This window comes from Panthera leo, chromosome B3, assembly GCF_018350215.1.
Source record: "Panthera leo isolate Ple1 chromosome B3, P.leo_Ple1_pat1.1, whole genome shotgun sequence".
Taxonomy (NCBI): domain Eukaryota; kingdom Metazoa; phylum Chordata; class Mammalia; order Carnivora; family Felidae; genus Panthera; species Panthera leo.
The window spans coordinates 122153787-122168274 of record NC_056684.1 but is presented as its reverse complement, the minus strand read 5'-3'; the positions used below and the strand labels follow the sequence as shown (position 1 = coordinate 122168274).

The 14488-nt window shown below is 48.8% G+C and overlaps 1 protein-coding gene across 1 annotated transcript in view; it reads right to left on the bottom strand.

Annotated features, from left to right (window-relative positions):
* The window catches only part of NRXN3 (neurexin 3), a 1573300-nt gene extending 1559665 nt beyond the window's left edge, over positions 1-13635 (bottom strand). Inside the window, exon 1 of the mRNA XM_042943952.1 lies at positions 13559-13635. The gene's annotated coding sequence lies outside the window, so the exon portion shown is untranslated. The remainder of the gene's footprint in view (positions 1-13558) is intronic.
* Between the last annotated feature and the right edge of the window lie 853 nt (positions 13636-14488).

The following is a 14488-nucleotide window of genomic DNA, read 5'->3' as shown; positions in this document are numbered from 1 at the left end:
CATTGGGAGAAGTCCCAGACTCTAACACTAAATAAGGGCCAGGATTTTTCCCACCCTTCAAACCTTCTTCTGTCCCTTCCTTATTTCCTGGCAAAGGGACACATTTTCTCCCAAAGGGTCTAATATGGTGATTGTCTTAGGTACCAAGGAAAGAGAGGCTCAGCAATCCTTCCTTAAGACAGGAGATCTTAGATGCCAAAATTTGCCAACTGCCTCATTACACCCAAAATCTAAATCTGGAAGCTCAACGGCATGAGAGGCTGTTGTGAAAAGTGCTCATGATATATCTTTAAGTGAAAAATCAAGCTAGTGTGAGAGCTTCCAAAATGTGATGTCGGTGCCTGGCACAGAGTGGGCTCTCAATTAGTATTTGTTAAATGAGAGAATGAACTTCTTTAAAAACAAAATAGCACACCCTGGTTTGTGGATGCTTAGAAATGAAGCTGGAAGGACAGCTTTCAAAATTTTCCCACTGGTTATTTCTGGAGGGGGGATTTACAGGTGACTTCTTATTTTTGTTTTTAGTATTTTCCAAGTGTTCTATAACAAACACACATTATTCTGTAATAAGAAAACAAGTCGCTTTTTTTTAAGGAGGTGAATGTAGAAAAATAAAAGTAACCACACACATATGATAAAAGTGCGTGTGCCGGTTATCCAAACGCCATGGCCCACACACAAGCCAACCTCCTTACCTCCCACACATCCCACCCCTTCTCGGAGAAAGCTTCCCTGCCTTCTTTTTACTGTCTCAATTCCAGGAATCTGGGGAGTGGCCTTCAAGTGTTAGGCTCATCAGAGTCAGAGCCAAGTACTGAGGCAGCCCCCACCACGCCAAGGGCTGCAGAAAAGCAGACGAAAAGCTTGACTGCCCACTTCTGGCATCCCCCTGGCCAGAACCACCCTGCCAATCCTGGAAGAGGACTCCAGCAGGGTACAGAGAGGCCTCCATCTCATAGGATGCTTGTCTCCACACACATATTTGCTCACCTGCATGTCAGGTCAGAAAGGAGGTTGAAGAAATGAAGTCCTGTGTCCTAGCAAACTTTTCAGGAATTCAGTATTTCACCAGTGCCCTGTGAACACATTTCCTTTCTCTTCATACATGGTCCTGACTCTCCCTCATGACTCTAGACCAAGTCCGTGACCTGGGTCCCTATACTTCTTCCTACCTCGACTCACATCTGCTCAATGCAGATCAGCTCAGGGTGGGCCAGAGGACTCCATAGCTCAAAGGCAGAGGAGACCTCAGATGAACACAGGGAGGGTGTTCAGAGGAGGAGGGAGGGAACTGCAGGTGACCAGCATCTCACTAATTAGCAACAGGTAGGGCTGAAAGGTAGAGGACAGAGGGTAAGCATTCCCTATGGGGCTTGTGGGCCAACAGACCCAAAGGCTGGCCTTGTGGCTCTTGCGAGAGGAAAGAAAAATGGAGACTGCTCATGATACAGAGACTGCTCTGGCTGCCCAGAGAGAGGGCCTTTGTCCCTCCCTCCCTCTGGGTTCTCCCTGACCCAGAACAAGCAGGCCTGTGGGCCTTGGGAGAACCCCCACCGTCAGCCACTCTTTGTGATTAGCACTGCCCAACAGGGGAGACCCAAGCAGCCCAGATGGGGTGGATTTCAGATGGTCCACCGTCTGTAAACTCAAACTCTCACAGCCTCAGTTTCCTCACCTGCAAAAAGAGGATAAGAATTCCTACTGTTTACTTAGTTATTGCGGGTATTCAGTGACATAATTTTGGCCAAGGATTTTGCACAATGCTTGGCACCTAGAGTTCCACACATGGCCAGAATTATCAGTATTTTCTTTTTTTCAATTATTTTAACGTTTATTTATTTTTGAGAGACAGAGCACAAAGCAGGGGAGGAGCAGAGAGAGAAGACAACACAGAATCCAATGCAGGCTCCAGGCTCTGAGCTGTCAGCACAGAGCCCAATGTGGGGCTGGAACACGCAAACCACGAGATCACGAGCTAAGCCGAAGTCAGATACTTAACCATGCAGGTGCCCCTTATCAGCATTTTCTTAACTTCTCTGGTTTTTCCTCGCCCCCACCTCATCCTTCTGCCCTCAGAACAAATACCAGATCTTCTGAGGTGGGATGTTTGAGGTGGGGGAAGAAGGTCAGACAGACTTCAGTTGTTGTCCCAGCCTGGGCACTTCTCTGTGCCTCTGTTTCTTCCTTTGCAACATGGTAATAACAACAGTACTCCCTTCTGAGACTAAGCGTGAAGATAAAATAAGAAGGTGAGGCCTTGGGGCGCCTGGGTGGCTCAGTCGGTTAAGCGTCCGACTTCAGCTCAGGTCACGATCTCGCGGTCCGTGAGTTCGAGCCCCGCGTCAGGCTCTGGGCTGATGGCTCAGAGCCTGGAGCCTGCTTCAGATTCTGTGTCTCCCTCTCTCTGACCCTCCCCCGTTCATGCTCTGTCTCTCTCTGTCTCAAAAATAAGTAAACGTTAAAAAAAATTAAAAAAAAAAAAAAAAAGAAGGTGAGGCCTTTATAATAGGGCCTGTGCAGAGTGAGCACTTGATCAATCTTAGCTGTCGTTTCCTCCACACCATCATGCTACATCAGGGCTCCAAAATTTGCAGTGCCCCCCGTACTTTTTCCTTCGGAGCAACTCATCATAACTAATGATTACATATTTCTTCGTGTTGTTTAATATTTGCCCTTCCACCCAAACTTAAGCTCCATCAGAGATAAACCAAGTGTCTCTCTTCATTGTGGCTATATTCCCAGCACCTGGTATGGTGCCTGGATATAGTAGGTGTTTAATAAATATCTGTTGGATGAATAAATGCACGAACAGATAAACAGAATAGTAGCCCTAGCATGGATGATCACCAAGGTCCCTTCCAGCTCTGAGAGTCTCTGACTATTCTCCATTTTTTGACAGCTTTGGAAGAAAAGTTTAAAATGAGCCCCAGAGAAGCTGTTTCACCGATCCCTGGGGAAGACTCAGGGTGGTTGCTGCTGACAGACTTCCAAACACTCAAGTTGTGCAGAGATTTACTCTGATTTTTTTAAACCTGAGAAGGGAGCCTGCCGAATTTCCAGGTTGAAATCATCCTCTCCTCCCTCAGGGCTGCTGTGCACAGGGCACCACGCAAGGCTTGGCAGTGGGTAGCAGGGACCCAAGCCAGGTGACAGGCTTTCCCACGCCAGTAGTGGCCAGCGGGTCCTGAGCAAGAAAGGCCTCGTCTCACAGAGCAACAGGTAACCACAGCAGTCCCTGGCCTCGCCTTTTTGCCCTCCAAAGAGACAGGGCTTCACAAGTACTGGCATGGGACAGAGGGGGCTCTGAGGCTGACCTTGTATGTCATGACTTCACCCAGCCACAGAAAGTGTTTGCTTTGAATGCAGATTCCTGGGCTCCACCCCAGGACTCCTAACTCAGATGTGCAGTGGGCTGGGCCTGCGAATATGCATTTTATAAGAGCTCCCCAGACATTTTGATGCATACCAAAGTCTGAAAGAGGCTCTTCTCAGAAGGAAACCGATCAAGATAAGCAGTGTCCCCACTGGGTCCTGGGTGTGTATAACTAATTACTTCCACAATTCCAACGTAACTCTGGAAACAGATGCTGGCCTAGCCTGCCAGCACCTGCTTGGTAGCAGAGAGTGTTCTGAACCACTGGTTTGCAAGCCTGACCGAATCACCCAGGCAGCTTTAAAACATACTGATGCCAGGGTCTTTCCCCTAAATATTCTGATTTAATTAACATGAGGTACAACATAGGTTTGGGACTTAATACAGTGATTCTAATATGCAGCAAAGTTTGAGAACCACTGCTCTAACCGAATGTCACCACCCAGCTCACCCTACAGGCTCCAAGCACTGCGAACACCCCAGAACAGCCTTCGCCCAACCAGAGGCTCGAGCTGAGAAAGGATCAGACAGTGGGGTTCACACAGCAAGACCCCAGATATTCCTGAGGCACATGATCTGGTCAGAGCATCCATCCTAAGAGCCCCACATACTTCCCTCCTAGAAGTTGTAGGTGGCTTGCTGAGCAGGCCCCGTGTCCTCAGTGTGTATGAGATAATGGAACACAACTGTGAAGGTTCCTAGAGTCCTCTTTACTAACGTCTTACCTCCGTTTTTACCTCAGCTCCATCCACCAACTCTGCGACCTCAGGCAAGTTAAGCTCTCCAAGCCCCACTCTCCTCATCTTTAAAATGGGAATAACACTCCCTGACACTTAGCCACTACATCCTCACAAGCTACACGCGAGGCACTTAATGCACCTCCTGGCACATGGTAAAAGCTCAATCAATCTTGGCCAGAGATCAAATATCAAATGGTTCTGTTTATTGCCTATTAGATGCTGCATTCTTTTCTTTTTTTTTTCCTTCGCAGGAGCTTGGGTCCTTGACAGCTGTTCTGCCAACCTGATACTTTCTACTCCTCCAGGGCTCCCTTTCTTGCCAGGCTTTGCCAGCTCTTTGCTCTTCAACTTGCTACTTCTCCGAGCCTCAGTTTCCTCATCACCAAAGTGGGGGTATAAAAGTACTAGCACCAAGTTTGCTGAAGGATCCCAACATGAAGCCTGGCACAGGGTAGCTCCACAATGCAAAGATGCTGGGGAAGGTGAAGAATAATCATTTCTCCTCTTTGAATTGAGGTTCGGCAAAGAACATTCTCCGTCTGCTCTGGCAGCCAGTGGGTAGAAAAGATGCCTCCTGAAGGCTCATGGGGAGATGGCAATTCCAAATTTAGAGCCCAGGGAAGAGGCAGCCCCAGCTCCCCTCTACCCCCTGGGGCAATGTGCAGAATGCTGACTCCAGCTTGGGGCCCCTCTTACCAGCTCCCCATCCTCCTCACTCCATTTAGCTCTAGCAATCCAATTCCCTTTCCTCCACCCGGAAATCGATGTTTAATTAACACGTTATTGGAAAAATAAACACAGTCTTCAATGGGACTGCAATGAAGCTAATGCAGCTCAGCTTGGGGGCCTCAGACCATCCCCTCAGTCAGAAAAAATATTCTTCTCTCCCCTGCCTCTCAACCAAGAAAAAGTTCTTCCTTTCCCTGTGGAGCCCTCCAGCATGGGGAATCCCAGATTCCTCCCTCTGTGTATCCCCCTCCCTGGCTGTAGGCAGAGAGACCACCCATCCCTTCTGACCCTTGACCTGATGATGTCGACACAGGAGGCAGGAGGTGGGATTTGGTGTCAGTACATGTATCACTATTCCCTGAGGGAAAGAGGCACCTTCTTCTGGATGCCCCTTGACTCCACCTATGAAGCTGTGGATGAGCCTTACCTTCCCCCTCCTCTCCAGACTAGAACCAGCATTCATCCAACTGAGGGTTCAGCAGCAGTCTTGCCCTGCCTGACCAGGATGATGAGCCCCGGATACCCCCTCCAGCCCTCAGCCTCAAGAGCTGATCTGAAGACCTCCCCTCCTCTAGGCCCCATTTTAGATGTTCCAACTCCTGCCCCCTCTCCTCCAGGGTTCAGGAGGGGGAACAGTGCAAGTTCTTGGAAACGGCATGAATTCTAGAGTCAGACTCAAGGTCTGTTACTTCTTTCTCACTGTCCGATCTTAGACAAGCTATTTAACCCCGTTGGTTTCCTTGTCAGACAAATGAGAACACTACCTATCTAAAGGAAATATGGCAGAACACCACACTTCGCTTACAGCAGGTGCTAGATGACAGTCCACTCACCCGACTCTCCCACTAAGGGCCAGGCCCTACTGTGGGGGCCTTGGGGAGTGTGAGCCCATCAAGGATCAGGGCCATGGAGCAGAGAGAAATACATTGCAGGTTCTCTGCCTTCTGCCAACTCACCACCAACCCAAACAACCTAAACTCCTCCCTCTGACAAGATGCCTGAAGTGAGGAAGAAGGTAACAGACACTGTGGGGAACAGAGTTTCCAAGTGCCATCACAGAGACAACCAGCAGTGCCACTACAAGGCCAGCAGTGTCCTCCCCCTAAGCCTAAAGTGGCAGCAACTGACTGGCACTAATATCTTCAGCATGTCCCAGAGTTGTCAGTCAGACTGCCCAGCAAGTGGGTCAGTTCTCAGAATCAGGTTCCCAGACTTGGGGAACTGGAGGACAGGCCCACAGAGGTGGTATGACACAGTAGTTAAGACCAGAGGCATCCGAGCCAGTCCCGCTGGATTCGAATCGTGACCTTGCCACTTCTACCCACAGTACCTTGGACATGTTATTTAACCTCTTTAGGCCTTGGGGAAGGGGGCGTAATACAGAAATGATAATAACAGCACCCACCTCATAGGGTTTGGCAAGATTAAGGGAGATAATGCATGTCAGGGGCTTAGCATGGTATCTGGCACAAAATAGGACTCAAATGTTGGCTAGTGTAGTAAGAGTAGTGAGATTAGTAGTAGTGGCGATGTTTACAGAAAAACTAATCAAAAGATTCAGGTCTTCATTCTTTACAAATGTGGGATAAGTGGAAATATCTCTGGGGAAAGGCTCTACTCCCAGTCACCTTCTTCCTAAAATTGGATTTCTGTCTCTTGTATTTCCCTTTCCTCTCTCTACCCATTAACAGAAAGTGGGTGATGCCATCTCAAAGAAAGATGACTATATATTTTATCATCCAAACCAGGACACTTTTGAAAGTTAATAATTATACACTAGGACAAAGGCCTAGACGAGAACTGTCTCTGCAAACCAGGGCATCTGGTCACCCCATCTCAAGGTCACACAGAAACAGCTTCATGCCCTATCTCAAGATCCAGGCACGAGGTAAGTCTTCCCTGGTTCTCAGAATCCACTTTACTCTGGCCTCCTTTCCCCCAGCACCCTGACCCCCAAAACACACACACACATAAACACAACACAACACACACACACACACACACACACACACACACACACACACACACACACACACACAGGGCTAGGAGGTCTAACCCCTCCCCAAGTCACAGTCAGTTCCTAGGGGTGAAGCAGAGGGATTTGGTAGGGGCCCTTCACCCACATTTCATGACATCGTGCTCCCCAGCCAGCCACTGGACATAGAAATGAAACACATCAAGGCTAATGTCTGACCCTATGCCTCCCTTTTTTTGAGAAACAAGGGCTAAGCCAGTCTAGGAGAAGTATTCAAGCTCCCAGGTCAACAAGATCCAGTCACCAGCTGCTCGGACTTCTGAATGGAGGCCCAGCTGTATATGAGAGTAACCTTAATGGGTAGGGCTACATGGGACTGAGAACCTAGAGCACGCCACTGCAGTCTCTTCCTCCAGTACATTCAGAGGATGACCTTGACTAGCTCTCAGAGACTCCAGTAACCTTGGAGTATAGGCCAGCAGTCTTCCTCCAATCTCTCTCTACTCTGTAAGAATCAAGTCTGCCCTCTTTAAAGACACACCTACTCCCACTCATCTCACCTGGTGAGGAAAGACCCACTCCTCTGACAGAGGAAGGAGGAGAACTAAGAGGGGCCCTGAGGCTGCCACTAACACATTATCCTTTGAGAAGGGATGCATACTCACAAGGCAGCATGATGGTGTGAAAAGAGAAATACCTGGACAGCCAGGAAACCTGGACTCCAGCTTTGTCTCTGGATCAAGTGTCTTTGGACAAACCACTTAATCTCTGGAAACCTCAGTTTTCTCGTCTGTATTTGAGGGCACCGGGTGAGATGATCGCTCAACTCCCTTTTACCTCTAACAGTATAACATAAGGGTTATGAACTGGGCTCTAGGAGTTCAAATCCTTGAACTGACAGGTTACTACATTACTTTGTGTAAGTCTAAGCCTTGGTCTCCTCCTCCTTTGTCCAAGGCAGGTAATAAGAACATACTGCATTGAGCAGTCTGGAGAATAAAATGAGATACTGAATGTTTACAAAACAACCCATCTTGGTGCAGAACTTGGTACATATCAAGGTCCTCAAAAATGGCAGCCATACCAATACTATTACCACTACCACTATGATGATGATGGCTAATATTACAGGGATGAGGAAGGAGGCAGAGTCACTCTGAGTCAGGCATGGAGACCTTTCTCAATCAGAAAGTTTCATACTTTCCAATCCCTCCAGCAGATCTGGGACTTGCAGGGAGGGATAAGACAGCCAGAGGCCAAGTTCAGCCTTCCCAGAAGACAGGTCCAAACTGCTAGAGAAGAAAAGAGAACCCCAATACCAAACCCATATGGTTCTTTCCTCCAATCAACGAATATTTGTTGAGCACCTACTACGTGGCAGGAAGTGTCCTAGGTGCTGGGAACACTGCGATGAACAGAAACAAAGCCCTTGAGCTCCTGGAGCTTGCATTCTAGAGGAGACGAGATCACCTTAACACTTCAGTATATAATACAGTACTAGGTAGCGATTAGCAAATTTGAATTAAAGGCAGGGTAACAGGCTGGAAAGTGGCTGGAGGTGGGGTCAGGGGGTTATTTTAGAAAGCCAGTCAGTATAGTGCTCTCTGAGCAGGCATCATTTGAGCACAGACCTGGAGGAAGAGACTGGGAGCAGGCCCCACACATAGCCCCTGCTGAGCCCCGTACTGCCACCTGTGGCTGGCCCAGCTGCACGGCCTCACTTAGTCACTGCAGAGCAGCCAGGGCTGGCCCTCAAGGGTCAGAGCTGCGCCTCAGCCATTTCCCCCTGCAGGTGCATGCTTGGGGGAGACCCGGCCTGATCACTGCCGGGACTAAGGTACCAGGCAGGTACGTTTCTAGGAGGCAAGCTTTGGAAGAGGCACTTCCACTTTTTGCAAGTCCCCCATCCACACACAAGGGTCATAAAGAGGTAAGAAGAGAGGGAGGATCCAAAGAGCATTCTCTAATCTGTGTCTGGCACAAAAATTTGCCCCAGAGGCATCCTACTCGCTATTTCTCCCCTTTCTCTGGCAATGACGTAACCCTTTCTCCCTAACTCTTCAAGGTCAGCCCCGGGAAGGGAGAGGGATGTCAGAAATGGAGGACAATCAGCATTTTGCTCTGGGGAGGTTTTTTTTTTTTTTTTTCTTTCGGGCAAAATGTTTACCAATTTCATTTATAATTGCATAAAGAAGGGCACACCTTTAGCCAAAGGAGACAGAAAATGGCGTCTGATAGTTAAGGCAGCTGGAGCCCCGAGCACTGGGGGCTCGGCTGTTTTCCTGGCCCAGGGAGATCTCAGCTCCTGGGGGCTGCAGCCTCAACCAAGGCCGAGCCTCCCAAGGGTGGCTGGTGCTGGGAGGGCAGGGCCCTTCTCCCTGGGGCTCCGGAGATGGTGGAGAAACCCTCAATTTCGCCCACCTCTCTGCCTTCAGTCTGCATCCGCCCACCAGTCATCCACGAGCACCCCCCGCCCACAGGCTGGTTTGGGGACGTGGGGACCTCACGCGACGCTTCCACTGGAGACCCGAAAGGTTTCTCCCCCTCCACCCCCTTCTCAGCTATCCTGAACACTCCATTGCCCTCTGTCTCCCACTGAACACCCTCGCTTTTTGCCCTCCCCTCCCCAAGGGGAAGTCAGCTTCCCAGGGCTGGCACCCCCACACCTCTCCAGAGCCCCGCGCACAGCCATGGCCAACAGTCACACTCCGGCGGCACAAACAGGCAGTCAGCCTCCTGCGTGACCCGCACACATGGTGTCGACACTCCCATGTGGTCCAACTGGACGCACACTGGTGTCTGACAAAACACAAACATCCCCCCAGCCCCCACCCGAAGGGCAACACAAAGGCCACGAAGAATTTCAAGACCAGACGACATCGGACATCAGAGAGAGAGCCGGGTAGGACAAAGACATCACTCCGTGCTCGCAACGAACAACGACAACTCTGGGACGTTCTGCAGTGCCCTCTGGCTTGACACAGCCCACTGAGCAGAGCTGTGTGTGTTGGCGTGTGTAAGAGAGCATACATATGTGTGGGTGTGGGGGTGGTGTCTCTCTCTACTGTCCAAGCAGCAAACCTCCCCAGAGGTAACCCAGTCCAGACTCTGATTTCCCCGCAACCTTCCTCCAATGTGCCGCAAACGCATATTACACGGATGGTTAAATTGGATCATTATCACTGGGTGCTTATTTGGCCAAAAAAAAAAAAAAATCATTAATGTCATCTACCCCCACTCCACTCCCCTTTTCAAGAGGCGCCCTCCCCCAAAGACTCTCCAACATGCTAATCCCATGAACTGCGACACACCACAGCTTTCGGGAAAGAATAATGGCGAGGAGAAAGAAGAGAGCAGTGTGGGGAAGAGACGTGGATAACGTTACTGCATTGCCCGTATGAAGATGGGTGGAAAGGAGCCATGGTGGAGGTAGGGGTGGGGAGAGCCACAGAGGGGAATGAAACCAAACGAAATCCAGCCCTTGGTCGCCTGTGTCCGTGTGTGTGAGTGTGTGTGCAAGAGCGTGTGCAAGTGCGTGTGCAGATGTGCCGACTTAGCCCTCCTATCAGAAGGCTGCATCCGTGTGGCATGTAGGAAAGGCCATCGCACCACTGTTGTGTTGCAAGAAAAAAAAAAAAGGAAAGAAAAGAAAAGAAAAAAGAGCCGCAGAGCCATCAGAATCAGAATTTTCTCATCGAGATGGAAAGGGCTAGAGGAAAGGGGGAGGGGGCGTATGGGTAGGGGAGAGCCGCGTGTGGCAATAGAAGGCAAGAAGAGCATGGCAAAATTGGGGGAGGATAAAGGGGGTAATTGGTGGTGGGGTGGAAAAAACTACACGAGCGCCTGAGACACACACACAATACCCAAACGCCAACCCCACCGCTCCACTGTTCATCTAAGGCTGACAACCTGTCCCCCATCTCCCGCTGCCTCTCTGTGCCCCCAAAGCTGGTGCCGGTGGATTTCTCTATCTCGGTTTTGCAGCAGTGGGCTAATTACAACCAAGCCCCCTTACCAAATTAACCCCTCCCCTCCCTCTCTTTTTCTCTCTAAAAGGCCAATTGAAGAATAATGTGTTTTTAGAGATAATGGATTTTTTTTCCCAAGGAGCGAAAGAAAGGGGGATGCAGAACAGAAATTCTGCAAACCGGTGACTTCCGACCCCATCTCCATCTCCCCTCATATCCCCACTCGCTGTAGCTTCTCATCTACCATTTTCCAACCATCCCCTTGTCCCCCACCACCCAAAAGAAAAGACCTTCCTACCATGCATATCGACAAACACACCAACCGCCACCCAATCTCAGTAGCCGATCTCAAAACCCCAAGCATCAATCCACCTCAATACATTCTTTCCCTTATATAAGAAGCAAATCATCAACATATTCAGTAGAAACGCAGCATTAAAAAGAAATTAACAAAAAAGGAGGCCAGACCCCGTCAAACCCCCAATAATTAATAACAGGGAGCTACCAGAGAAGCAAAGAAGTAGTTGTCTCTCAAAATCTAGAATCCCTTTGATTTCTGGCCCCCTCATCTTAAGAAACAATTTTTTTATATCATTATTTCACTAGAAAGGGCCGGAAAGCTCCAGAAAAGGGCATTCGCACAGTCCGGTTGTTCAAAAAAAAAAAAATTAACCCAGCCCTGTTGCTCACTTTAATAACGAACTTCCAGCATCCAGCCTTTTCCCCCTCTTCCAGAAGGAAGACTGGCTCACAGGATGAACCCCAGGCTGCAGAAAATGGGCCAAGAGCCCTTGCTCTCCACTCCCCAACCAAAAAAAAAAAAAAAAAAAAAAATCAAACAATAGGAATGTCTCTGCACAACCAGCACCCATCTGAAATATCGTTTGCCCCAATATCACTTAGGCAGATTAAGCTAGAAGATTAAAAAAAAAATACCAGCCTTGCTATGTCTCTCCCCCCCTCCAACCCTCCGCCACGTACCCAGTAGCCCTTAGGTAAACTTGCCCATCATAACCAGCGGGACCATTTTAACTCGAAAGGCGATGCAGAAGCCCTTGAACGATGAAAGGAGACTCTACCCCAGAATGGCAAATTCATAGAGGGCTAGTTCTTCAGGTTCACCAGACCTAACCTCCAGGTGCCCCCAGATAGACTATCCCGAGCACAGAGTCACCCAGTGCGCTGGGAGTTCAAATTTCCATTGGAACCTTCATCACAAAGGCAAACGGTCATCTGACCCCTGAAACTACACTGTCCTCCAGGTGTGATGAGGAGTGACCCTCATGCTCCCAGGGCCATCCATAGGACCCAGGGCAGAGAAAGAATTAGGAATGTTGAGGTGGATTGGTCTAGTAAAAGGAAACTATCTCCCCAAGCGGGAATGACCGGAGGAAGCGGGGAGAGGACGGCCCCAGCTCTCCCACTTTTCCTAGGTGGTCTGAATGTGTCTTGCTCCATCCTAGCCTAGCTATTAATGATCTCTGACCTTTGCATTTAAAAAAAAATTAAAAATCAGTGATCAGAGGAAAGAAATCCTACCTTACCTAAACCCCTGTAAGAGTTAGCAAAAATACAGTTGTCTCACTGCATGATGATATTTCTATATCAAGATCAAAAGAGGAGGCATTTAATGGAGGGAGGAAGAAATTTATTTTTTTTAACAAGTAATCACAGGGTAAGTCACCTGCAAAGCAGCCGAGCCCATAGGTTGGTATTACATCACTGGCCTAGGAAGGGATGGGGGGTGGGGGGAGGACGGATTATTTTTCCCTTGTCATCAGGATGATGTTTCTAAAGCAGTTAAGTTTCATGGTTAAAAAAGAGAGAGTGAAAGAGCCAAAACTCTGGGTACAACACAATACCTTGAAAAAAAAAAGACATCGAACCAGCCTTTAAGGTCACTGAGAGCTTGCAAAACCCACAGTGCTTACACAGAGTGGAAGTTTTCAGGCAAGCCTGCTACTAAATCATTAATATAAACAAATGGAAGGCAGAGAAGGAAGATTCCCTTGTAACGGATCCAAACAGGAGCATACACGCGCACACACACACATACACACACACACATATACATACTCCCTTTTCACCTCTGATTATGCCCACCTTCACAACAAGATAGCGGGAGTCCAACCTGAATCTTGAGACTCAAGAACCACATCCTCACACCCCTTCCAAAAAAAATCTATTTCTCTCTCTCTCTCTCTCTCTCTTTCACACACACACACACACACACACACACACACACACACACACCCCTCTCAATTCCTCAACAGCTAGGGAAATCCCTGTCTCAATTCAATTTTGTCTTATGATCCTCAGAGTGTCTCTTCTCCTTCTCATTTGAACCAGCCCTCCCCCCCCAAAAAAAAAATAATTAGGGGGAAAGTAACTACAAAATGCCAAAAAACTATCTGCCCAAAATGAAGTGACAAGCACACATCATTTCAGACTAAAAATCCAAGCAAATAGGAGAAAGACTTAGAAGAAAAAAAGATTTAAAAAAATCTAAAACATTCTCTGACTTTTCCAACATCTGGAGCAAAAGAACTCAACTTCCAGGAGCAAGTGAAGGAAAAGAAAGGCAGTTGAAAAGCCATTCCCGTGGTCAGCTGAGACTCTCTGATCCAGCATCCAAAAAAAAAAAAAAGAAAATCTAGGTTGGTGGCTCCCAACTGAAAACTTCTACCCTCTCAGGAGCAACCTCTTCCCAGAACGAACAAGAACCTTGAGTTGTTTCACATCCTGCCTGCCTGCCTTTCCCCCAAAACCTTACCTTTCCAGTTGAACAGAAGATTTGGGATCTGTTTGTTTGTTTGATGTTTAATCAACTGAGTTTTCTGGGTATGTTTCCTCTTTGGAAAGGTTCAAATTCCAGAATATTTCTCTCTCCTTCTCCTTTTCTCTCTCTCTGGGAGGGAGTGGCGGGGAAGAAGGGAGGGGGGTGTCGGAGGTGTGAAAAGCAGGTCCGCGGTGGCTCAAGATGCTGGCGGCTGCGAGAGAGGGGAGGACACGCTCGCCTCTCCCTCTCAGGGAGTTGCATGCAAGAGGAGATGTGTAGGGCTGAGCTCGGAGCCTGAGACTGCCGGGGAGCCCAGGAATTTCACGCACTCCAGAGCTGGCCCCTCCCTCTCCCACACAGACCCCGGCATTTAAAGAGACAGCCAAGCTGCCTGGCTCAGGGCTTCACCTCCTCCCTGACTGTTTTGCAAACAGCTGAGAAGATACCATCAGGGAGGGGCACTGTGCAGCCCCCTAAGACTAAGAGGCAATGTCAGGAGCTCAGTTCTCCCCCTACCCCAGCCTGAGGAAGGTTCTTTGCCAAAACCGAAGCAGGAATGAAAATAAAGACAAAATCTTCATTTATGGGTTCAGTAGACTAACCACTTCCCCACTGCTGAAGATGCATATGTCTCATTGCAGACAGGGAGTGGAAAGGACCCTGACCTAAAAGCATGCCTCAGTTTCCCCAAGTAGCCACTCCTTGCAAAACCAGGGCAATCCTTGAGCATCAGATGGAGGCTAGGGCTGTAACTAGGACACAAAGCCATTCCTTCAACAAGCACTTTGGATGCCTGCTTAGGAAGAGGCACAGCGTATAGGATGAGGGCTGGGGACATAGAAATGAAGGTGACAAACTGGGCTTCCCCTCCAAGGGCTGCTAGTTACAAAGACAGATGGAGGCATAGCCAACCCTATGCACAGG